The following is a 26,796-nucleotide window of genomic DNA, read 5'->3' on the forward strand; positions in this document are numbered from 1 at the left end:
TCCATCACTTCAGTGCGCTGATTTAAGCACTGCTCTACACGCAGTTGTTTTGGCACAGCTGAGGAGGTGACAAACTGCAGGCCAGAGGTGGGAACAAGCATCTGGGGCAGGAGCTGGCTGCAGCAGCTCAGCTGGCAAAGGCAGTGTATCATGGGACTACGGTGTGGTAGTTCACTGCATGAACTTAAACTTTGCCTTTCCTGAGTGTTTTTATAGCCATGAAGCATCTCTGCTCCAAATTCCTAGTACAGGAGAGCTGGCCCAGCATTGCTTTCCTACCCCAGCCTGGTTCATTTCCATTAGAGATTTGCAGTCACGTGAGCCGTATCACCAAGAAATACGGTGTGCGTGAAGCCTCAGCTGAATCCTGAGGCTGGTATCCTTGAAGACATTTAGGTGGCTAACTTTTAGGCAGTGGAAGGCTTAAATGGACAGGGTTAGGAGCAGGCATACGGTCAGTGACAATGCCTTGGCCATAGGACAGCAGCCACCTACCCACCCACTCTCCCAGGTCTCTGCTCACAGCCTTTTATGTTTGGTTTTCATGCAAAGGATCAAGCTGTGTATGGACTCAGGACCGAGTAAGAACTTCTACCAGGTAGTTTTGGCAGTGATTTAGGACTCTTGCATCTTTTCTTAAAGCACAGGCCATGAGTCACATGCTGAAACCTTCTTTCTTATCTCTCCAACTTCCTGACATTTTATGGACCTCAGGCTATGGTGGCTCTTTGACTTCTTCTGTCCACTGCCTGTGATTTTGGTCTTTTGAGGACTTGAAAGCTATGACCTAATTTGAATTTTTGTTAACAGCTATGTAAGTAAGCACTTGGGTGAACTTGCATAGCCTTTAAGTAGTCAGGAAGTCAGATAATATCTAATCTTATCCCTGTTAGGGTAAAAGAGTGTCCCTGGCACACTACTTACCAATGTGTTCTAAAGCAGACAACACTGCATGGTATAACCTATCCTACAGTTCCCGATATTAAAAACAATTATCTGACTGGCTCACATGTGAAAACATCACAGCATGACATCACCTAGAACCTACTGACCCCAATGGAAGAAATACCAATTCAGCTGAGCCTGGAGCTCTCCTTTACTGCCTCAAGTAACTCACTTCACACATCATAAGCTGAGTTTTGAGTCTCCACCATGTTCATCAGACGTTATTTTTTCTTCCAGTCATGACCCAGACTAGGAGCCTAGATGGTTTTCTTAATCATAAATGGTACTTCTGGCAGATTTAATACTTCAGTGTCAAACCTTCAATAACAAGATCTTGTTGGCCTTCACAAGCATATTGCTTCTCCTCTGCTCCATGCACACGGTTTCAGTCCTCCCTGAGTCCCCGAGACCTTCTTGTAATGCAAATAAATTGAAAACAAAATAAACTAACATCACACTGGCTCTAAAGTAGCACTTCCATGGCACTCTGCTGTATCTTGATGGCATAAACAAAATGCCAACTGAAAAAGCTACCTTGAAAATCATCTAGCTCACAAATGTATGATTTTGTGATGGAATGGGGCAGCCCAAGCTTGGCTGGACCATGTCAAATCACAAGGATCTCCAGTCCTTCAAAAGCTCAATAGAGCCTTAGTCCTTCATTGTCTGCAGAATTAGCCTTGAAACCGCTTCTTCAAAGGCTCTCTCTGGTTTCAATGACTTTGCCTGCACTGGAGTACTTTTCTGTTTGTCTGTGAACCTCAGTCATGACTCTTCTGTCCTCACTATGCAGAGGTGAAGAATCTAACAACCTGTACAGAATATAGATCTGTAGAATAGAATCTACACTCTCACTTGGAGAGCACAATATATGGTATGTAAAAAGTTAAAAAAAACCCCATCGTACTTTCCTAACAATCCTTACATATGCATTGAGCTGGAAGTTATTTCGGAGAATACTCATGCTACTCATAAAAAGCCATTACCAAAGTCAGCCGAAATTCCAAGAAAAAAAAATAAAATAGAAGGGCAAGCAGGTAACTAATCCACTTTGGAGCTGTAAGGTTGTGACCTGAGGTATGTTTTCACAGAAAAGGCAAAAATGAGGATCTTTCCCTAATGAGGAACAACCCAGTGATTTAAATAAGGAAGGATGAATGATGAACATACAGTTTCTGCCTGCACAGAAAACATTCCCAAGAAGAGGACTGATCAGACATAGTCATAGTGGATGGCTACAAACTACCAGACAGGCAGTGTTGACTCAGAGCTCCCTTTCCCAGTTGCAGCTTATGTAAAAGACTATAAAGAAGGAAAACCCATGGAATAATGAAGATGAATGCAATAAATAGACCTGAGCCTCTCTACTTGTTTTAGTAGTTAATGCCACTAGAGAAACCCTGCAGGGCTTTAAGCAATTCTTAGTGATGAAGATTTATGAAGCCCTTTTAAAAACTTCATTAAGGGGTCAGAGAGATTTAAGTGGCCTCACAAGCTCTGCACTAAGCCAAGAGATTCACTTTGCAGAAACTCAGCCAAAGGCAGCGAGGACAGAGCTGGCTTGCAAGGGCTCTTCACACGCTCTGGGAACAATGCTGAGTAGTACTCTGTGCATCTGGGCAGTACAGCTTAATGCTGAAGTGCCTAACAGGGTTGTGGCAACCAAGATGGTTAAAGGAAGCTGCTTAGCAAAAGTATTTCCTCTGAATAATGTTAAGGCCAGCATAGTCTAGTAAGCAAGCCAAGTCTGCTCACAGAACTTTCTTCTTCCAGTGTCCCTCAGATTGTCTGAAATATGGCAAAGCTTTTTATTTTTTGTAGCTGGGATTTTCCTCCTTCTGATGACGAGTGCTGCCTGAATCTCATCAAATCATAGCCCAGAATCTTATCTTCCATACTGATGCCTCCAAGCAGTTGTTTAGGACTGTGATTATTTAGTTATAAATAGCAGAGCTCATTAATTTAGCAATCACCCCCAGCTATGAAAATGCAAATTGGGTTGGCTTGTTTGTGTTTTCAAGAAAGAGAGAAGGTGGTGGCGGTAGGTGGGAAGGGGAATATTCCCCAGGTGCTGCTGTTTATCACCTTTTTGTCTCACCCTGAGCCAGGGAATGTTTCATCTGCACCCTGCAGAGCTTTGCTGGGCTCTGTTCCACCACCACTGAGGTGGGTATGCATCACGCACCTCTTGTAAATTTGGTTCTTGGACCAACAGTTTGGGTCAACCCCATAAAAAAAATCTGGAGTTCTTTTTAGTAGGTATGCAGCAGAATAAGTTCTGGTAGCTGGCAAAGGCAGCAAACTGACAGAGCAAGAGATGAAGGCTGCTTTTGTAGCGTTACAAGTAAAACTACCACTCCCTTTGTCTTGCTGGATCTGCCTGGCCGTGGGGAAGCAGCCATGATGGAGCAGACTTCATGAGCTGTCATAAAATTCAGTACAAACACAGCAGCACCTCTCCTCCAAAAGCTGTGTTCCAGCTTGACTGCCCACCTGAAGTGAACACCCTTTGCTAGATATCTTACAACCCGATATTCTCTGCTTCATATGGATTGTGGGAGGTGCTACACAGCCTCAGTGCCTCGTGAGGAGGAGAGGAGCCAGAAGGAAAGAAGGCAAAAAGAGAAAGAGAGTAGAGCATGGAGAAAGGGAGACCTGAGAAATCTGCAGTAGGAAGAGAAATGCTGCACTGCACCCTGGAAGACCTCCCTCACCTCTCATCCCATCCCTCAGGGCTGCCAGAAGCAGACACTTACAGAAACCTTCCCCAAAATGACTGGTTATTATTCCCAGCATGTTAAATACCTTGGAATCTAAATGCCTCCAACATGAATTGAAGCAAGCTCCTGAATTTTTGCAGTGCTTTGTTGGACAGAGAATCTAATCAATGGAATCAGCTTAACAACTAATTTTCAGGATTTTGAGAGAGCTTGTTCATGCTAGCCCTCATTCAGGAACACATTTTTACATTCACAGAGCTTAAAGCACCAGCTTTACACTAAATGAGAGGGGTGGATGGAACCCCACACTTGTGAACAGGGCTCTTCAGTTAGGTTTCACGGCAGAATGGCTCAAGCCTGGGGTAACCTCTGGGAAGGCTTGAATTTATGAATGATGCAATAGGCAACTCTCTGCTTGAAATCAAGCAGTAACAATACCTCCCAAATAGTTATCCACTAAATGATTTAATACTAATGAACTGCATAAGGAAGTTTATCTACCATTACCTCCATCTTGCAGCTTTTCTTAGGGGCCTTACCTCGCTAGCTTCATTTGAATACAATGATTTCTGATGGGTTCCTGAAGGTACCCACCAAGTCAGGAGGTGTCTTCCAATCTGCAGGAGCAAGCAGAGACTCAGGAGTGAGCGGATTACGATTATGGCTGGCACAAAGGAGAAGCCTCCCTCATGACAGTGAGTCACAAGATTATTGCCTAGACAAGGAAAACTACTACAGAAAAGCCAATTGCATAATATTCCAAAGAAAGCAATTGAGTGGTTTCATTGGTAGAGGCTTTGGATGAGCTACACTCTACAAATAATAACTTAGTTCAGGCCGTTTCAATGACACAGGCTAGAGATAGGAAGAGCCATGATAATCATGTTTTGCCACGGCATTTTGGGAAACAGGGGATCAGCAATTTTCCAAAATGGGAAGCTTGTTTTGCTCCCTGAAGACCTTGTTTTGATTTTAAGCACTGCCTACTATGTGCTGTTGCCACATTTTTTAGATACCTTCTTTATTGCTCCCTTGATTATAGGGCGCAGGGAGATTTCTGCAGTAGAGAAAGACTTTTCTGAGGCACATGCTGTAAGAGTGGAAGGTATCTGCTCCAAACCCTCCATAAATAGAGAGTTAACTCACTGTATCTAAGTGCCTCAACATGAGGAACACTTTTCTTTCATGCCCTGTTGAGACTGGAGATATAGGGAGGCAAAGAGAAGCAGGGTGGTTCATGCACCCAGGGTCTGAGTTCCTGGGTGCCAGCGTCAGCCCTGGGTGCTGACAGTTGCCTACACAGCCCTGAGGTGCAGAATGTTTTCTCTCTGATGCTCCTGTGTAGCTACTACCACTTGTGAGATGTCGCAATGGCTCAACAAAGTGTTGTAAAGTATTTGAACCTTGATAGTGTGCCCCAGCCAAACCATTTTTAGTTGTTTTTACCAGAGCCCTCAGAGTGGGACCAGGCTGGAATTACCCTCACTGGCTTCACCTGGCCTTTCCACCTTCAGCTGCAGCACATCAGCCCCAAGAGGGTTTTTAAGCTCCAGTCTGAAGGCTCGAGGGAAGAGGTGGGATCGATTTATATCAGCTCCTTGTCCTTTGCTGTTTTGTTGTTTGGATTTCCTGGACTAACTTAGCTGCTGATCACTGGATGGGTTTTGTTGCTGTCATTGTCTCCATGCTGCTTGCCTGGATCAGGAGCCCCACCTGTTAGAGCCCTCAGGAATTCATCAAGGACTGAAAGGTAAACTGTACTAAACTGGGAAAGAAGAAGCTGAAAAACTAAATACCAAGACACCAAGGAATAGATAGAAAAGGACTGTGCTGTACTAGATTAAAAACCGATCATGTTATCAGAAAAGTGCATGCAGAGCTCATGGACAGAAGAGAGAAGCCAATCAAGCAATGTGAGATCTCATGCACAGCAGTTGGAAAATGTATATGTGCTGTATTATGGATAAGTTGTAAAATGTATAAGCAGAGTAGTATGTAAAGGTTGTAAGATGTATAAGTAGAGTAACATGTGTAAGTGTTTATAAGCAAGTAAAATGTATAAGTAGTGTATTATGCATAAGTAGGTAAAATGTATAAGTAAGTAAAATGCATAAGTACTGTGTCATGTAGAAGTTGTAAAAAGTGTAAGTAAATATATAAGTAGAGTAATATGTATAAGTAGTGTAAGATAAGCAAGTGAAATGTATAAGTAAAGTAACATGTCAAAGTTGTGAGATGTGTGAACACAGGGGTATTTTAAACAATAAGATGCTTCTGTGTAATCATATTGATTTGTTGATCAGAAGGCATGAGTTCCTGCAACTAAGAGAGTAAAGCTGGGTCTGCTGTGCATAAGCCCATGTCACTTCAGTGGGCAAAACTCTGACCTGCCTGGTTTAGGGTAACAGCAAGTGCAGAGAGTAAAAGCACTTGGATGGCTGAACAACAGTGCCAGAAAACAAATTCACAGTGAAGCGTACCCTGATCCTTCATCTGGAGCCATATTCATAGTCTGCCAGGGTAGGAAATGTCTGAAGTGGCAGGAATCCATGAATTGGGGGGCCATTTGCCATTGTTACCCTGGTGTAGCTTTTTGGGTTTTTTTTATTTCCACACACAAAACAGATCATAGTTTAATTATTTAGGCACTTTTAATGATCCCAAATTAGCACTTCTAAACCTTCTGCTTACTTCAGGTTTGTGAGTGAAACAAAAGATAAATCAAGGTAGAATGTAGTTCTGAGTTTTCTTGAGTCAGCAGGAACTATGCCAGCACTTGATTTTTTAAAATCTGGTTTCCTCAGCTGATTTAATCATGCAAAATTAGCAACCTTGAGAAGGAAAGTGTAAGCGTGTGTTATTCCTGTTATACCCAAAAGTGGGTTACATTTCCCATCAGTTCCCTCAAGCAAAACCTGTGCACCTGGGAAGCACTGTAATTTTTCTTTTTGTCTCCCTTTGATGAGACTTTAAAAACAAGTGAGCATCAGTGTTTGGTGCAAGTCTTCTTTTGAGTGCTGTCATGACTCTTACCTGGGGGCTGTCAGCCCAGCCACCATATCCTTCTGCAGAGGGGAAGGAGAATATTACTCTTTCCTTTCCCTTCTGTGTGGTAAGAAGCCACAGGGAACCACAGAGCTGTGTCATCCTGAATTGCTATGACCAGATTTACCAGGGAGCTTTTCCTACTGGGAAGAAGAAGTGCCGTGAATGCTGCTCTGCCTGTGCATGTACCCTGGGCTGTGTGTGGGAAATGGGGAGGGCAGAACAGCTCCTGCCCAGCACAGTGCTGTGTGTGGTTCCCCCTGTACCGCCCTGGCTCAGGGGGAGCATGGAGCACAAAGAGCACTGAGAGCATCTGCCAGTGACAGCCACCTCAAACTGCTGCGTGGCCCCAGGTCCCACCTGCTGCATTGTCTGCAATGGAACCGACTGTTGCGTGAAATGAAGGGAAAAGTAAGTGGGTCTTAGGTAATGGACTTCAAATATATAAACTAGGCTGCCACAAAGAGAAAAGGAATATTTTGTCTCCATTGGCAGGTGGAAGGTATGGGATCCACCAGAGAAAACTGGAGAACTGCCATCACCTGTGCTCTTAACAGAAGGTTAAACACTTTAAGAAAAGTCAAGATATAGGGAAAAAAAGATTTGGTATCTCTCTGAGATCCTTCCCATCAGAATACCTCTGTGGCTCTTCAAATGTGTGATTATCCACATCTGCCAGAGGACAGTGCAGTCACAGGGGAGAAAAGTTGCATTCTTCAAACAAATGATTCATTAAAAAGCAGCAACCTACTCCAGGAACAATCCACTATCAAAGTTTGCCTCAAACTTAGTCATGAAGCCAAGAGGAGTTAAAAAAGGAATGACTGTGGCACAACAATCAAGCTTTCAATCATTAAACCCCACCAATAAATACTGGGGAGTGCTGGAACAAATCTTTATATTTCTAGAAATTATTCTAGCTGTGGAAAATATAAACTGTGTCTTCCCTGTAGACACAGTCAAAACGAATTAAAATACTCCTCATAACACAAAGGAAATACCTCTGGGCTGTGATAAGGACTATGAATGTAGCTCTTTTACGTCTCCCCGAGCTAAAAACAATAAGATGGACTGGTGGCACTGTTTTCAGCATGGAGATTAATAGTCAGGGAGAAACCGAGAAGGAGAAAGTACACTTTCAGTTTTCTTTCCGATGGCTAATTAAAAAGTCCATATCTGAAGGGAAGTGCTGTGGAAATGAGAGCTATTTGGATGTGCTTTCCCCCATCTACTATCACTGTGCTTTGTGAGGAATGCTTTATTAACGCTAATCTCATCTCTGTGCTTTGACAGAAGTTACAGTTTCCTTCCTTTGCAGCCTCTAAGGCTCAGTTCTATTACAGGGTTTATTTAATGGGAGCTTTATTATTTTACTAAATTACCTCATCTTCTGGGAACAAACTTAACCTTGAACTACGAAGCCAAATGTCTTTTTAATGATGCAAGTCTGTTTGGAAATTGTGCTTTGATGACTCTCAATTTTCTTCATTCTGCAAGTTAATATGCGGAATATACAAAAAAAAGTATTTTTTTTTTCTGCAGGCCTTCCTGATCCACTATTTAAAATCAATTTGCTGCAATTATTAAGGTTAAGACTAGTGGGAATAAACATTCTTAATGGTATTCAGGCATCAGAGAGGAGCCCCTCACATCACTAGGGAACCCATCTTTAGTAAATTGGAAAATTATACGGGACTGATGCTAAAATATTCCATATTGAAATGTTTAAATTCTAAGATAATATAAATATCACTCCTACGTGCGTTTTGGATGCGGCCTTCTTGTTCTGCTTGGAGACTCAGAGAAACAATGAGAAGCCTCCATTAACCCACATGAGACTGTGATTTGATCCAGAGTTTGTAGTCAGTAGGCCAAATAATGTGACTTTCTAGTACAATCCATGGGACAGTGTATCTCTTGGATCCCAGGGAAGCAAGGCTTTTGCTTACAGGGTGTTTGAGCACAGAGGGTGAAGGAGGGTACTGGGCTATTTTGTTAACATCTGATATACAGGAGAGGAATTACTGTCTTGGTTCCTGGTTGATTCCCTCCCAAATGCCTGTAAGTTGCTGCAAACCCACACAAAAGACTTCTCAACTCTGGAAAAATGTGTGTCTGTGTTTAGGGTGTGTGCAGTTTGGGTACTTCTGAGGCTCTATTGCCCAGAGGTCACCTCTGGGCAAAGCTGGGGGCAGTGTTTTTTGTTTGCGTCAGACTTGAGTGGGAAGAAGTACATGAGACTCAAACAGAAATATGCTGTTTGCTAGTGGGGTAGACACACTGTGATGACCTATCTATTTAGGAATATTGTTAAAACTTGTGAACTTCTTTCCACGTCTCTGTTCAGAAAAGTCCTGAATCTTCCTGCAGTAGGAGCAGAGGTCTGGGCACTGCCTCCCCTTCCTCAGAGAGCTGTAAGTCCCCCACAGCCAGGCACAGTTCCTCCTGTGCTTCCTGGAGACACTGAGTTGCTTCAGACCTGCTGCATGTGTGCACACACGTGTCCCTTGCCTGTCACCTGTGAGAAAAGGTGCAGGCCTCTGGAATGGTTAGGGAATCAGCATTGGAAATGTTGATCCTTTGGGGAAGTGGTGACTTCTTCCTAGCAACTCTGTGTCCAAGAAAAAGGAGCCCTGCAAAAAAAAAAAAAAAGGCAAATGTGGGCAGGTTGCAACAGCAGAATAGCTCATCTGGTATGCCAATAGGTTCCCAGGAAAAAAAAGCTACCACAACCAGGGCACAGGCTGGATAAATTGTTCTGAAGGCTCCAGACAGCCCTTACCTGCATCTGGTGTCCATTTTTTTTTTCCACATTGCTGAGGATTTAAAATTAGGGTTGTTGTGAGCAGGTCACTTCAAGTACAATTTTTGTTCTGCCTTTCTCACCCTATGAAACTGTCCTGGCACATCATGTGAAAACAAATTCTCTAATGACAGATGCAGATTTGGCACTAGATATTTCATTTGTGGTTAGACACCCAAAATCAGCTAAGAATCATCCAGAAGAAAAACCAACAGTTTTGATACTTGTTTTCCTAATGCTCAGAAGTTGCAAAACTTCTGTCTGAGCTCAAATGAAGGGAACTGACTCTTTCCCTGGATGCTCTCATCAGATGATCCACTCTTCTACCATAACACATCCCAATCATTCTAGATCAAGCTCTTTATCCTTTTTTTTTTTGGTGCCATGCCAATAAAATCACCTCTCATTCTCTTACTGTAGTTTTTATATAGAGTCTTCTGCACTTACCCCAAGGAATGGTGGCTAGTTGACCTAAAAAGACCACGTACAACCAAGTGCTTCCCCACCCAGAATCTTTTTATTCCCTCCAGCTCCCCCATTCCTGTAATAGTCCTGGGTTCCCACATTGTTATGAGTCTCTGAAAACTCCTGCCCTACAAAGCAGGATGACCAACTTTCCCCCAGGCAAGCTTTTATAAGTGTCAAAAACTTTTGCAGATGAAAGTTGTGGGACAACACAACGCTGTGGGCATCAGAGTGTTGAGGGAGGAGTTCTGGCAAAAGTTCTTTGTTTGGGGATAACAGGTATTCCCTACTACTTTCCTATGAGATGGGGATGATTTGGATGTGGACTGGTTACAGTGTCATTGAGCCATCTTAGACCCAATCTACCTTGCCAGTTTTCTTCCCCCAGCACCTGGGATTGCCCAGGAGCCCTGTGTCAGCACAGCCCCAGTGTATCTCTGAGCTGAGCAGGGAAAGAGCATTTGCCTTGTACAAGGGCTCCCCTTGGGCCTTGAAAACCTCATCTTGACCGCCTCTGCTTTATTCCATGTCTGACTGTAGTGTGAAGACAAAATGCCCTACAAGAAACTACTGAAAGTGAAAAGTATGTATGTCCTGCAGATATTTTACATGCTAAAAAAATAAATTTTCATATTTTCTTCCACCTGTCCCTCTGGTTAGGTGCAAGTTCTACCACTACAATTTTATATCATTGCTTGGAAGTTCAGTTGACAGACAAGGTCCTGCTGTGTTACTAAACATAAATATTTCACCTTCTTGTTGTGTTAAGCCTTGGCTGTACTTTTTTCCTCTAATACTTTTTTTTTCCAAATGGGAATGCAAGCAGCTGAAGCCCAGTGAGAAAACATGAAAATAGATTTCTAGGAAAGTAACCAAAAGGGCTTTACCAGCACGACAAGTTGCTTATCAAGAACTATTTTAGGAACGTAAGGAAATGAAACTTTGATGAGAGAGTTCCAAGAGGGAAGATTTACTGAGGAGCTGAGGGTTCAAAGCAGGATGACAGCAGGGCTATCAGGAAACCTCTGCACCTGTTTCTCCACCAGCTGCCTAACCATACTCCCCCTCCTTTCTGCTGGCAGCTGAACAGCCAAGATCTGCATCCCCTTTTGTGCTAATCCACTCCGCCGTCTGTCTGGAAATGTTTGCCAGTCAACTCATCCCCTCCTCCTCCTCCTGACCACAGATATAAGACATAGTTTCTGATTTTAATGCCCAGCTGTGCTCCAGAGACCTCATATAAATCCAAGTCACACTCTTGGAGAACAGGATGGCAGCAGGCCTCAGTTTCCCATCTGTACAAGGGAAATATGTTACAGCTTTCTGTCCTTTGCATTGTCTGTACGTTACCTAGTGGGGCACCAGGCTCCTCAGGCTGGGAGCTCCTTCCTTCATCTAAACCCAAGTGAGCCACCTCAGCTTCAGCCTGCAGGAGCTGTCCTGATTTAATGGTGCCCAAAGCATGTCTGTTATACTGTGAATCAGAGCCCTTTTAAGGACGAAGTGCAGCCTTGCCCTGTGCCACTGCTTTGCTCGTGGGCATTTCATGAGGTCTCCTCCAAGCCCCATGGCTAAACTGTAGATTTCACAAGCAGGAGTCTTGCCTTCCTCCTGCATGCTCCTCTCTTGGAGAAGTGCCCAAAACTCTCACTGTGCCAGATCCCAGAATGCTGAACTTCTGCCCCTGTGCTGTGATAAGACAGTGGGAATGGATGGCCTTGGTGAAGTCAACAGAGTATCATACAATGTATTGCTTTCACACCAAGAATTATTTTGGAGTCAGTTTAGCAAGCAAGATGCCTCAATATACAGGCATAAGAGAGGCTGATCTTGGGACATGGTGCATGGGAACTGCCTCGAGCCATGGTGGTGAAGAGTCACAGGCAATTTGCAGAGGAAAGAAGACCAACCCCGAGGACCCACTGGGTTGTCCACTCCTCAGCCACAAGGCAGGGAAACCAGCGCACCTCTGCTTTGGGTGGTGAGGACCTTGTGCAGACCATCCTTTGATGCATGGGCTCACTGTTTTGACGCTCTGTGCTGCAGAAGGCAGAGAGGGCAGATTTGACTCCTGTCTAAGCATAGCCCAGGGAGCCTAGGAGAAGACCTAGGAGACTTCTCTCAGCAAAGTGCTGTCCTCCCTGAACTTGAATTATATCCCATAATGATGGATTTCAAATAGAGGATGGCCCACTTAGCACATAGCTGAGGAGCCCATACCAAATTCCCAAGCTTTTCCTCCTCCCTAACGATGAGAAAATTGTTTTTAATGTATCTTATATATCAAGTTCATGACCTCCTTAAAGATAATTATCCCAATTTTAACATCCATGGCTGAAATGTCATTTTCAGTGTGTGAGCAAGATTGAGGACAGACCTCTCGGCATCACATTGGGCTCCACTTTACTTTGTTTCTTCGGCTCTTTTCCACCCATGTCCTCCCTTTGCTCACAGACCTTGCCTTGGTTGTTGTAGGGATGGCACAGGTGAAAAGAGTAGCTGATTGCAGATGAGAGGCAAGGCATGGGCTATGCACTTGGAAACTTTGGTCGGACATGTATTTTCTGGTGTGGGATGACACTACGGTTTTCAGTAAACTGATGGGGTTGTTGCTCCTGTTACTGTTATTGTTGTCATCTCAGGAGCACCAGAGTATTCATCCCAAGTCCCAGGCTTTTTGAACCGGGGAGAGAGATCCAGCAAGGGTTTCTAGTCTGGGTTACAAGCATTGTGCACAGAAATTTAGAACACTTAAATGTATGTGGATGTTTAAGCACACACAATTTTACATTCATGTGTATCTTACATGTAAGAATGGTGTATATATATGTATATATATACACACACATCTGTAGATGTTTTTACCACTGTACAGCCCTCTGGGAAGCAGTACTGTGCTCTCAGTGCCTGGCTACTGTGAAAATGTTTTCAGTGTCCCCCTTGCATTTACAACCAGAAGGACTCCCTAAACTCTGGGGCTCTCGTGACCACTCTCCCCATATTTGACTGCACAATCAAAAGCTGGCTTTGGCTGATCTCTGCTTTGGGCATCCTTTTTGCCTGGACAGGGAGCTCGGCCTGAGCTACAGCCTGTTCCACGAACCACAGTGCTGTCTTTGACTACAGTGATACCTTCAAGGCATTATGTAGGAGCAAGGTTGTGTTTTAAGCCGAAGAGGCAGACAGCACAGAGTAGATGTTATTCCACCCGCTGTAGAAAACTCCTGGGACAGTAAGACCTAGTCTTGAAGCTTTCACCCAACAAGCTTTGACCCCTTTTGAAAAGGCTGCCTTTCCCTCTTTCCTTCCACCTCTCTCAGCAAAAGGGCTGAGCCTGCGCCAGTCCTGTGGCACCAGAGCACAGCACCACTGAGCTGCAGCCACCCTGTGCCTGCCTGACGGGGTCGGTCGGCGTTCGGGGCCGAGAGGAAACCCAGCACCTTTGCACATTGGAGCCGTTTACAATGACTTTTGTTGCTGATGGCGCATGTTTGGTTGTACTTGTTAAATCTTGTTAAACAGGAAACAGGTTTCGAGGCGAGAGGGTCCCGGAGAGTTCAAGCTCCCGCTTTCAAATGTTCTTACAAGATGCACAATTGGCACCGACTTACAGGAAATATTTAATTGGAGTCGGAAGGCGCTGGCTCCACTGACCTTGTATTGCATTCCTCTGGGTGTTCCTTTCACAGTGATTTTCACCTATAGCTGGAATCAGTGATTTATTTATACCAGCCAATGGTGAGTCCAACAGCACTGAGGGGCTGAGCAGACTGTGGATATGCAGCGAGCTGAAGGGAGGAGCAAGCAGCAAGGAACAGTCTTACGGAGGAGAAGGGGCTGCCACAAACCCAAGAGTGACATATTTATGAGTCCAGTATCGGTTGCCTGCACTGATAAGCCACGGTCATTAAAGGAAGGAAAAGTCACCTTTGTGTATATAAAATATACAAGATTCATAGTCTGAAAAGACTTGACAGGAAAACATTAGGTAAATAAAGGATATCCCATAAAGCATAATGTGAAAATTAAATTACCTCATAAGGGAGGAAGGCTGTCTGTCCCAGCAGTGAAAGTGAGGAAAAATGAAATTCCTCTTTTTCATCTCAAAGCTGATTTGGCTTTAGGGTGTTGGGTGGATCTAGACACATTGTTACTGATGTCTATAAAAAAAGCATTAAAGTCCATTATGTTGGACTGGAAATGCTGCAGCTTCCCATAAATTTTCACTACATGCTCGCAAGGTGGTGAGAAGAATCTTGAGCATTGCTGCTCTAGGTGGCCAAATAACAGAAGTACTATCTCAGGGGTGAGCTGGACTTTCAGTGTTATTTTTAATTTTCAGGTCTCACCAGATTTTATTTTCATCTGATTTTGGGAGCTGTTGTAAATCACTTGGAAAAGTTTTCTGCCCTCCTCCCCAGACCTTTCTTTTCTGGTGAGTGAAACATATCCAGAATCCACCTAGTTTTGCTTTATCTGGTCACTAAGCCTCCAAAGCTGAGGAAATGTTGAAACATCAGGGAGAGGCAAAAGGAGGGAGATCAAAAAGGTCTACTTATTACACTACTCAGCAAAAAAGATAATGGAAAAAAAATAAAAGAGAAAGAGGAAAAGAAAGACAATGCAATGTTTAAAAACTCCATAATTAAAACAGCAATTTTTGAAAAAAAAGTATTTCTATTTTTACAGAATGAAAAATTTCACAAATAAGAGGTCTGCTAGTGGCTGTCCCCACGGAAGGCACACACAGTCCCTGCCTTGCATACAGGTGGCCAACAGGAGAGCAACATTTGGCTTTGCAGTCTTGGCAGCAAATCCCTGCAGGTACAGCTCTCAGCCCCTCTGAAGCTCATAACTGAAAGACTCATCGATTCCCAGGGTCACAGTTTTTTTTGTTGGGAAGGAGGTGATTCTACCTGAACCAAGCCAATCTCCCTTCTTATTTCAAACCCTTATCCTGAAGACACAATTCCCACAATGGTTAGGTAGACCCGAACCCACCTTGTAGCCACTCTTAAAGTCAGGTTTATTTTTTTCCCAGCAGAATTCACAGATCAACATCTATTTATGAATGTAACTGTCTACTTTAGTTCTCTCTCTTCATGGAAAAATCCTTGGGGAAGTCATTTTCCCAATGTGCTGCAGGATTTTTGAGGGATAACTTTAGCAAATAGCACCAGTTCCTTGGGTATCTGTTCCTGGGGACATGTGCCACAGTTGCTGAAAAACACATTTAACTTCTCTGGTGCATCAGACAAGCACAGATCTCTCTGGTGAAGAGTCAGAGACCCAGGAATTGAGAGGCCCTTATTCAGCACAGCCTGCCTTTTGCTCTGGAGTTTGCATCAACACTTCTTCCCACCAATTCTGTTCCAGATCTTTCCAGGTCTGGGTCACTTTGCTGTCACATCTCATTCTGACTGTGAAGTCCTTTGCTTCCCAGGAGCTGACAGTGTCCTCTCCAGAGCACCTCCAGCTCTTCAGGACTCTGCATCAGGAAAATGTTTGGAGTATTAGTATGGGTGACCATTAAGTAACTGAAGGGAAGAAAAAAAGCAAGAAACCTATTCTGGGCAAACTGAATTCAATCGATGAGGGTGAAACTTAATTATGTTTGCAGACTAATAGTCTAATGGCATCTCTTTTGCACATCAATATCACTATTAAAGAATCACCATAAAGATCTCTCCTCCCATTTTTGGAAAGTACACATTGTAGACACATGGTGTTAAACTTCGAAGTTTCTTTCCCAAGTCAAAACAAACACAGGACTTTCTTGGCAATGAATGCTTCTTCAGTGACCTCCATTGGTCTGGCTTTTAGCAGACAGGGCCCTCACTCTTCTGGAGCTGCCTTCTCTTTCCGAGTGCGTGGGAGGAGGTCCCTTATCTTTATCATATATCTTCAAAAGGTGCCTCTGAACAAGGCAATCAGTATCATCAACAGGTTTGTGCTTAGGAAACTGTGACTAACGAAACAATAAATCACTGATTTGCCACCTCTGGAAATGCAGTTTAGTCCAACTCTGTCACTTTTATCCACAGACTTTGGGGAAATTCCTTTATTTTAAGGGGTTTACTTTCAAAACTCTGCATGTGATGCCCCCATTAGATAAACAAGGTGTGATCCAGAAGAGAAAGCAGTTTTGCAAGAAGCCTGCCTGATGAGGCAGCTTCACTTCATTTGATTGGGGATTTTTCTTTTATTTAGTCTTTTTCCCTTTGCTGATGTCTCAGCTCCCTCTCTAATAAATAACTAGTCCACATCACTAAACCCCTGCACATAACTCAGAGCAATTTGTTACTGTTGGCAATGTCTGTGCAGCAGGGGCCCAGGAACAGACCAGCATGGAAGTAGTAATACCTCCCACTCTTCAGGAGCATGATTTCTGCCTGATTACAGAAGGGGTCATCGGTAGGACAATGCAAAGAAGGTCACATAAAATTCCCTCCACACAAATTGCATGTGCTGCAAGATACTCACACAAGCTGCTTTACCCAGGGGTATCTGGCAATAGAAATCGGTCCTGTGATATCAACACCACAGATGTGGCAGGACATTAAAAAAAATTAACACATATTCATACTAACCAGAACACAATGAAAGTGTGTGAACACTTTATACAGCTCTGGGCCCAGAGGATAGTTTAAAATACAGAAATTCCTGTAGAAGTAATGATATTATAAATCCAGTAGTCCTAAGGTCCTTCCAAAGATTAGATTATAAACAGTCTCCAAATACTTGGTGAGGCTGTAACATTAAGAGTCATGAGCAATTTTGAAAGGAAATGAGGAAGGAATACATGGGGGGTTTTCCCCTTGCCCCTCATCTGTCTGTCCTTCATGAACACTGAGCAGTGCAAAGAGGACACTTTTTCATGGCATAGTTATTTTGGTACACCCACCACAAGATAATTATCTTGTAGTCAAGATGCAGGGAGAGAGGGAGCTCCAGGGTCCTGCCTGGAATGGGAAAGCTCACCTGTCCTCTGCCTGCAAAAAGGTTTGAGGGTTAGCTAAGGGCATGTGGCACTATGCAGGTGGGGCACCTACTCTTTTTCTTCCCAGAAGGGTCATGAGGGTTGAGGGAGGAGGAACAGCAGCTCCTGGTTTGTGGAAAAAAATCCCTCATCCCCATACGTGCCAGTTGCTCCAGCTCAGCAGGGCCTTCCTGAGCTTTCCTTTGTCTACACACTTAAGAGCACACAGTGTCTAATGCACCTTCCTCATTGTAGCTACGTCCCTCGGGAGCCCTTTTAGATGCCAAGACACAGAGGGAGGGAGGAAGCAGAGGGAGCAGTATTTCTGTACACACTCATCTTTCCCTGCCAGTTAGCAGGTCTCTGTGGATGTTGGTACTTGAGCCTGGAAACCTTAGGGCTCAATGGAAGAGCATCAAATGGAAGTTGGAAACGAAGTCAGCAGGGCAACAGGAGGGCAACTGTGGTTTGCCAGGGCTGTAACATCTGGGCTCAGTGGCACCCACTGTGTGCCAGTGCTTTACAATTTCAAAGCTGTCTTATTTGTTTCTGTGGGAATTTCGGGGAAGTTTGGCTTTTGCTGTTGGGTTTGTGTTTTTGTTTTGCTTTTTAACAAAGCACCTCTGGAAAGGGTATGCTTTCCAAAAAGGCATTGTTTAAGGTAATAATACAAGAGGGAAAATGGAGGATGTGGGGGAAGGCAAGAAAAAAGCAAAGCAGACAGAAAATCTCATAGTTGCTCTCAGTAGAAAAACTCTGGGTCTGTAGGGTGTGATGGGTTAAAATCAAGAGGGCCTCCTGGAAATTTTCAGACATATTTCATGGAAGGCCATTTATTCTTGGGGGGAAAAAAAGCCCTCTTTTTTTTTTTTTTTTATGTTATATTGTTGTTTCAAAGCACAGGAGAGCTAGGCAAGGCAGAATACCAGGCTCCCAGAGCTCTCATGCAAAAAACAGAAAGATCTGTGGCAAACTGGGTTTTGTCTGTGGCCACACTAATGACCAAAATAAAGGCCATGATGACCATTTTCCTGACAGGGTTACAGGAGCCTTGAATAAAAAGCCCCAGATTGCCCAGGACCTTCCCTTACAGCCTCCACCACTTGCTCTTTGGCAGAACTGGTTTGCTCATTTCTGAGGAGGCAGTCAACTGGAAGAGGTAACTTTTATAACTCAGATTGGGAAAATGAAGGTGATTTGAGCTCCTTGGCTCCAAATGCAACAGAAGGCAGGAAATGGAAGATAAGGGAGCAAAGAGGAATGCCAGGGCACACCATGACTCCACTTTGTGAGCACAACAGCAGACTTCCTGCCCTAAATGCCACCACTTTGGCAAATTTCAGGAAAGGCAAGAGCATAAAAGATGGCTGTGCTGATGATGGACACTGCCTATGTCAGTCATCTACAGGGGAGAACAATGCAAAACAAGCCTCCTGTCTTTGACATCAAACAGAAAGATAAACTAACATCAGAAGGGACTGGCAGAAGATTACATCTTTTCCCCATTCCTTTTAAGATTTGTCTTGATCAGTCTATGATTAATGCTAATATGCAGGTACCTCAAATAATGGACAAGGTTCAGATAGCCCTGCTGGTTACCAATTAATTGTATGAAGGCAACAACAGGCTTTACACGAGCGGCTGGTAAACTGAAATTAGTTTTACTTGCATAACTTATATTAGTCTCATCTTATTGGGCAAAAGATTGAACCCAGGCAGCTTGAGGTGAGAACAAACTTCACAAGATGGTGGCATTCACCTCACTCTGGATGTTTCACGAACACCTGGATACCTAACAGGATCTCACAAAGGAAGGATTTTGTGGCGTATCTCTCTAACTATGCAACACTTGCTGTAACGGTGAGCCTCTGCATTAGTGGCCCAAAAATAAAGCAGCTACTCACACATGTGAAAGTCAGACACAGCTACTTGTCTTGCTGGATCAAGATAAAATTTCTTGTGTCTCCAGAATGGAACTAAATGGAACTAAAAATCACAAGTCCTCATGTGATTTCTGGTTCTTCCCACCTTGAAGCAGGCTACGAATCTTGCCTGAACATTCCATGGTGCTATACCTTGCAAGCCAGTTGTGGTCAGATCCAGAAATGGCCCCCTTCCTTAAAATGGAAAATAGTTCATATAAGATATCTATGCACAGGTAAACTTCAAATTTAAAAAAAAAAAAAAAAAAAGGAAGGCTTGGTTCAAGTCTGGGCTTTTAGATTAACTCTGCTTATTTGCTTATTTTTAAGCTGTACTCATTTGCCTCCTCTTAACATGATTTCTGACATGCTTATCCTTTCCTGCTCTTGCCCAGCGTTTCCAGACCTGCTAAATCTGCACCTTTCTCCTGACATATTTCTCTGGAAAGAATGAGGCCCTCCTCCTGCCTCCCCCTTATCCCTGCATAAGTAACATCCATCACTGTATCAGCACCTGACTGAGCAGCACTAGGGAAGGGTCAAGGTATTGCTTCCTACCCTTGACAAGTGTTGCAACAACCCTGAACCACCTCAACTTGTAACAGTTTCCATTCCACAAACTGCTGCACGGACTTTTCTTCTTGCTATTCCATCCTCCCCAGAGGCTTCCTGGCTCTGCTCACACCAAGGCAAAAAGCCACTCACACTTCTCCAAGTACAAAAGCAAAAGACAGACTTTCCCTGTCTTGCACAGCGTCTAGAAGAGCCAGTGAACGTGAGCGCAGCCTCAGGGCTCCTCTGTGATGGCCACAGCTGCCCTGGGTTAGATCCGTCTGAGGCATGGTGCTGGGAACCTCCCCACCAAGCAGGGCCGTGCTTGGGCTGAAATAGGAGACCCAGAGGAGAAAAATAACCTCACAGAGGCACAGGAATTCTTCTCACACACCAACCAGTTGGTCCTTCTCCATGGAGGGCATCAGCCCGCACATGCACTTACAGAACTTACTTACACAAGAAATGTCATAGCCAGAACTAGGAAATCAAGACTGCAATAGAATTTGAAGTGTTGAGGTGCCAGTTTGGTTTTGGAGGAGGTAACAAATGCCAGTGCTAAGTAGAAGCAGTAGTGCAGGCATGCAGAGCACAAGCACTTCAGAGGGTGATCTTCAGAGAGATGCCTGATACTCTTCCTCTCACTGCATCCCTCACTGTCCTTTTTTGCCTCATGGAAGTGTCCAGACTAAAAAACGTTAAATCACTCCTTGATATTAAATCTCTATGGCCATCATAATTAGGACAATTAGCTGAAATGAAACATCTAGATTTCAAGCAAGTGGAATGAATTCCCACCCTTGGGATCCAGACGCTTAGATGTTATTAAAAATGTCTCATTTTCTACATGGCGCATTTTCCATTAGCTCATAGTTCAGAGATACGATGCAGGATGTCATCTGTCCAAGAAAAAGAGGAGATCCTTGGAGAGGCTGCCTTTTGGGACTCTCAACCTCATGTACATCCTTCCCTTTAGCAATGATGTATTCTATCTTCATGCAAATCAACCAATTATTGCTGACTGCACAGGTGTCCTGGAACAAGGATTATGCCTGGTCTTCTCCTCAGGAAATGCAAGGAAATTTGCATATCAACCTAACAGTGTGGGGAGAAAGCATAAGAGAAGGCTACTGGCGAGATGAGAAATATAATGATGAGAAATAATATTACTAAAATATTTAATATTATAATATATTTTTCTACATCTTCCATTTTGTACGGTCTGGGTCATTTTATTGGGTGTTTTACTCCCCACAAAGCAGCATTGTGTTTAAGGAGTAATTTTGTACACCCTCTTGCATTCTGATAACCATTGTAGAAAACTGCAGACTTCCAGCCTCAGAAGGAATCGAATAGTTAAAGATTGACTGGACCTGCTCAGAGGTAAAGTGGCAATATTTCTGACATTCCAAAGCTGGCAAGCCAGTGGAGAGGACCCCACCACAGTACCAAAAATTAGTTATTTCTACTGTCCACTTGGATTCCTGCATACTGAAAGGTGGAATAAGAGACATTACCGCAGCCTTTCTCCATCAGAGACATCCTCCAAGCAGAGGAATCCTTGCAAAGACTGTCTTTCAAAAAATACCTCAAACCAAACCAAAAAAACCCCCAGCAAATACATTCCTTAATTGTGATTAGAGGTTTAACTTATTTTGGCTATAATTCATAAAGCAATTTCGGGCATCTGTCCAGCAGAGACATGCACAGCTTCTGTGACAGAGGCACCAAAACTCCTCAGGTACTGGCAAAAGTGGTATCAGCAAAACCCAGAGAGAGAAATTGCAAAAATAAGAGTAATGAAATAATACCCTAGGCTGAGGATAAAGAAAATGCTAAAGTCAGCATTTTATCTGATAGTCTGACTTCAGGAAATGCCTGTGAAAACAGTTTTGGAAAGTAATAGCTGATCTGGCTGCAGATACTCCCTGAAATAAGAAAGGTGCAAAATCCTGGTACTGTTTTTTGGGTGAATTTTTTTGTTATTGTTGTTTTGGGGATTTTTTTAATGAAAAAAATAGTTCTCACCAGAAGAAAAATATTCTGTCACCCCAGGAAAGGCAGAGTGCCTTATTATGGGTATAGTATTAGAAGATAAACAGCTCACAGGCAAAGGAGTCACATAATTCTAAGTGCAAAAGGAAATAAGTCTGCATGAAAAATGAGTGAATGGAAAGGGATAGACAAACACAAAGGAGGCTGCTATGATGTTGAAGTGTTTACCCAGAGAGGCTCTTTCTGAATCTCTGAGTGCCATCATCGCAGTTTTCCTCATTCTCAGAATTTTTTATGCGCTTTATTTGGGTTTTTTTAATTGACAGACAATTGTACCTGAGAAAATCTGGACCTTGATCTGCTCTGCTGCATACCTTCTCTTCTTCACTCACTTGATGGCATGCATTCTGCAGGAGAGGGAAACAGATGGAGAGCTGGCAGGTGTCATACTCCCATTAAAGACAAGAAATGGAGCTGCAAAGGTTTCAATTGTTATAACATCCTGCCTAACTGTTCCAGTTAAGCAAGGCATTGTAATTGTTGCTCCCAAAAGTGAGCTTCCCTTCTTCCCTACATTCACACTTATTCAAAACACACATGTCTCTTTCAATGGCAGTGGAATTGATCTCACTCTGCCAATAGCTTTTTCTGGGGACAGAAGCTGAGTGCCATGTGGAGGAGCCACACATCTGCAATGTAATTAATATCCTAAACTTGTCTCCAGAAAGCAAATGCACAGCACATGGGAGCCCTCTGTATTCTGTTCTGAAACCTGGGAGCAGCATAAATGGCATCAACCTCACTGTCAGCACCCAAGGCCCAGGGGCACCACTACCATGGGGGCACACTCGGTTGTAGGGGGGTGCTTCTCAAACTGACACATAAGCAGTCATCGCCTACTCTGATTTATGGTTTATTCTCTGTTGCTTTAAGGACAGGAGAAAGCTCCTGAGGAAGAGACATGGAGAAGTGCCCCTGTGCCTGGAGCTGGTGGAGTGGTCTGCAGGGAGGATGGCTGGCAGATGCTGCTCCTCCTGGCCTACTTGGCTGAAACTGCAGCTCAAAACTCCATGCTTCCCTCAGTTGTGGTTTATGGCTTATGGTTTCTCTGGAGGAGGGGTTCTCGAGGGGGAATAAGGGAGCTGATGCTATAAAACAGGCTGTAAATCACATGTCAGCTTTTATGGCCAACGTTCATATTTGTAGAAGCATCTTCCAGACTGCTCAGGCTGTTGGGCGGTAGGATGGCTCTTACTGAGCTGGGCAATACTGAGATTGTGCAAGCAGCACAGTGGGAGCAGATCAGACACTCTGCAGACAATACTGGGGTTGGGATCACAGCAGGTAGACTGAGATGGGTGTTTGGGGCCATGTGCATTTTACTCAGCTGTGGCCAGTCCAGAGCCCCTGAAAGTGTCTGATCTACTAAATACTTGTAAGCTCAGGTACTGGATGCAGCACGCCTGGAAATTGTGCTGTAGAAATGAAGTGGCAGCCTGCCATCCAAGTCAGGCACTCCAGCATCCATGTCTTCCTCACATCTGGTGCCAGAGTCAATCAGCCAAACCAGATTCTGATCTGATATAGCTGTTACTGGCATGGAAATGGAAAGGGAACCATCCCAAATAACAGCAAAGTGAACATCTCTTTAGAAACTGCCTAAGCAAACAGACACAATAACCTAATCCAACCAAAAATTAAAAATTATTTCTCTGAACAGCAGCAAGTGGAAGATAAGAACTAGCCTTTTTCAAGTCCAGAGGCCTCCTGGACAGAAGGAAAAACAAGTAGAAGTTCAAATGGATTGTGGGTCAAGTAAAGCACTAGGCAAAGAGGTTTGAGCCAAACCACAGGACACATTTGTCAAGCTCTTAAAGAAATAGAAATGCAGGATCAAAGCAGAAGCACTTTGCAAATATTAACATTTGTCACCTACTTTTACTTTTGATGTACTTCATTTTGAAGACATTTCTCCCTTTTCTCTCTCTTTTTTTCTTTAACAGGATAATCTAATCTTTCAGTACACACACTTGCCTTCTTCAAAAGAAACACAATGACAATATTACTGAAACATGGAAGACTTTAATAAGTACAGATTAAAAGAACCAACATATGGAAAGCAAATAATAAAAGTATATTAAGCAGCAGTCCAGAGAAATGTTGTTAACACTGTAGTCAAATATTCTAATATAAGGGTTTTGGTAGTTTTCCCAACGAAATATAAATGAAACAATAACTCCTTTTTTTGAGCGGAGGAAGAGCATTCCTGTAGCACTTGAGTCAGCAACAACATCATTAAAGAAAATCACATTAGCACCAAATGGATCACATTCATTACTGATCCATATGTATTGTTTTGGAGGTGCTACCCCATTGATTAAAAATATCAAATATGGTTAAAAAAAGAGCAAGGAAAGAAAAAAGTTGAAAACTCTTTATGGAGTGTTTTCAGCTCTGTGTTTGTTCCTGCTACACCAGCAAGAGGAGTCCTAACTCAGTAGTGTGCTGATGCTCCTGCAAGAATGGGTTACAGCTTTGTTTTCCTCTGCCCTTCAGTCAGGTTTTCATGTCTCCACTGACATCCCGAGCCACAGAACTGCAGGGGGAAGCAGCCCTGGAGGACCTTCAGCATGAGCTGAGAGCAACCTGCTGCACACCGGGAGATGGTGACCTTCTGCGGGCTGCGGCTGAGGCGCTGCTTTGCACGGTGCAAAATACATAACAACAACAATACCTCAGGCTGAATTTAGGAAATTCGGTAATTGTCAAGTGTGGTAAATCATCTTTAAAGCAAACACTCTTAAAAGCGGAGAGATAAAGCTCATTCCCCCGGGACGAGGCGGTAGCGAGGAACTCGGCGAGGCTGTGGGCAGGGTTTCAAAGCAGCCCCGTCACACTGGGCGAGATAGGGCCGCCCGCTCCCGACGGGATTTCTGAGACTGCTGGCACCAGGGTGACAGGCCAGCAATCGTTAACAGGGGAAGTCTGTCTGGTGCCTGCTCTTTGTTCCAGCCCCACTTTCATATTTGAGAACCCTTATGGTATACTTTCTATTCACAGCAACGTTTCAGCCTGTCGCAAGTGTGGCCCCAGTGATTATAGTTAGGCAAATACAGCAAGAACCCACACATGCTTGAGCCCTTCAAAGTATCTTTTTTTCCCCCCGCTCAGTTTCCACTTGTTAATATTTGACTGAGTCTGTAGTTTGAACAAGTACTTCCCAAATATATTTCAGCTTTCAAACAGAAAAAAAGAAAAGCCACCGAACATTTACGGTGTTCAGAGCATTTATGGCTGAAACTCGTTCTGCAGGTTCAGCCATCTGTCCTGCCCATCCTTGCACAACCGTTCTCTTGTAAAATGCAGTCGGTCTTCTCACTGGGGAACTTGCAACACCCCTGGCACCACATTCAGTTCCTCGATACCCCACCAGGATGACTTCTTGGAAATCCTAAAAGCAAGGAAGATGCTAGGAAGATGTGGCTCAAGATTCTCACAGCTGCAGGGGGGAAGGAGGCATTGAAATGTAGATAACAATCTCTAAGGGGATCCACCTGAAGGAAGGACATACCCAAACTGCGGGATTGTGATCACCTCCCTAGAAGGATGATACATACTTCTGACTACATGAAAGGGAATTGCAGTACCAGAAGGAACATCAGAGATGGGCTAATGCAAATGTCACTCAGATTAACAACTACGGCAATTGCCATTCCTAACTGCTATCCACATAAAAGAGCTTGTCAAGGGCATCTATTCTTGTTAGTCACTGTTGGAGAAATGTACCTGGAATTTCACAGAAGCTGGAATACACAGGGTTCCATCACCTCCAGCAGCTGCCCTTCCAAGCATTTTACACAGTCTTAGTACAGGTGACTCAGTGTGATTTTAGACAAAGGCTTCTTCATTCTGCTTCTGGCAGCATAAAGCATTTTAGAGAGGATATCAATGGTACTGTTTTGATAGAGGCTATAACAATTGTTCTTATGTGAATCTGTTCAACTATTTTAAATCTTCTTAATCTATGAGTGGACAAATGTGAAATCAGAGAATTTTACAAACCCAGCTTCTTTTTTTTTTTCAGTCATGCACATATACCAGTCCTGGATTTCATATTTCTGTACGTAAGACTATTCCCTGTATGGTGACATTTTTTGCTCACCAAGATGGGAAAACAAGGAGGCTGTAATATTAATAAAAAGGCAGCCCATTTTGCCTTTGAAGAAAAGTTCTTCTTTAAAAATAAGCTTTATGATAGATATAAATAACTGTGTGTTCTTAGAAAGTCAAAGATATTTCTTAACATGCCAATATGGCATTATTACAATAACCTTCAACCAGCCTGAACAGCTTTCACATGAGCAAGGAAGGGATATGTGGGGTTCATCCCAAAGTCTCTGTAATTACACAGACTTACAGGAACTGCAAAAATGGTGTGGAAACTGCACTGCATGACAGCAATTCCTCCTTCATACTTGCCTTGCTTGTAACTGGAACAAAGATACTTAAGGTGAAGCTCAGTCCCACTACTGCAATCAAAAAAAATTCTGATCTCACAGGGATACCAGGGGAAAAAATTGTTGGGAAGGCTAAAAATGGGAAAGATTTTCTAGCAGGCTAACTTCCAAAAAATAAATAACTAAGGTTAATAACATTTGTTAGCAGTGCTGGTTAAGTGTTTGAATCCAGCTTTTTTTTTTTTTGCCAAATCTGTCTCACTTTACCATAGGAAACCACAGAATTACAGAAACCTTCAAAGCCAAGAACAAAAACTAAAAACCATTGCTGTCTTCCCTAACAGCTGTTACAGAGCTGGTGAAGACACACAGTCTCACACTGCTCCTGCAGACATCCTGGGTGAAAGAACAATTTTGTTGAGCTGAGTTTTATGTGGGCACTTAAATAAGTCTAAAAATTTCCACTGTTTTCTTCCCATTCTTCTCACAGGCCACATATGCTGCCTGTCCACCACTGCCTTTTCACAGACTGCAGATGTTAATGCCATATCTCCATTGTCTCTCCTCTGCTACCCTTTTTTTCCATGTGCCCCTTTATTTTCATAGATGCTCGTTCCACTCTACCTTCTTATCTTCTAATTTCCCACTGGGCAATCACAGTTGGATCTGTCTTGTAATTTTCTCCGTGGAAGACACCACTTTTTCTGCAGCACATGGGAACATCATAGGTTTCCCTTCACTAATAACAGCTCACCAGCTCAAGCAGACAAGCAGAGGCAACCTGCAAGCTCTTGTCTATAAGGCCTATGGGTGCTGCCCAACGACCTCTTTGTAGCACTTCTTCCTCCTGGAAATGCAACCATGGAGCAGTTCACATTTTCAAAGTGTAAATCAGGCTCCTATCTTGGATGCA

General features: G+C 43.5%; 1 protein-coding gene across 3 annotated transcripts in view; it reads left to right on the plus strand.

The window, feature by feature from the left end:
• The window catches only part of LOC121665567, a 45,150-nt gene that overhangs the window by 11,086 nt on the left and 7,268 nt on the right, over window positions 1–26,796 (plus strand). The window contains exon 2 of one of the 3 annotated variants that reach the window (XR_006016408.1): window positions 23,983–24,184. The exons of 1 other annotated variant lie outside the window; for it this stretch is intronic. The gene's annotated coding sequence lies outside the window, so the exon portion shown is untranslated. Of the gene's footprint in view, window positions 1–19,274; window positions 19,385–23,982; window positions 24,185–26,796 lie in introns of those variants that run through there. One more of the 3 variants, XR_006016410.1, reaches the window with a different exon arrangement.

The sequence above is a fragment of the Corvus kubaryi genome, unplaced genomic scaffold (genome assembly GCF_017639235.1).
Source record: "Corvus kubaryi isolate FWS band 111438036 unplaced genomic scaffold, C.kubaryi_AGA036_p1.0 132, whole genome shotgun sequence".
Taxonomy (NCBI): domain Eukaryota; kingdom Metazoa; phylum Chordata; class Aves; order Passeriformes; family Corvidae; genus Corvus; species Corvus kubaryi.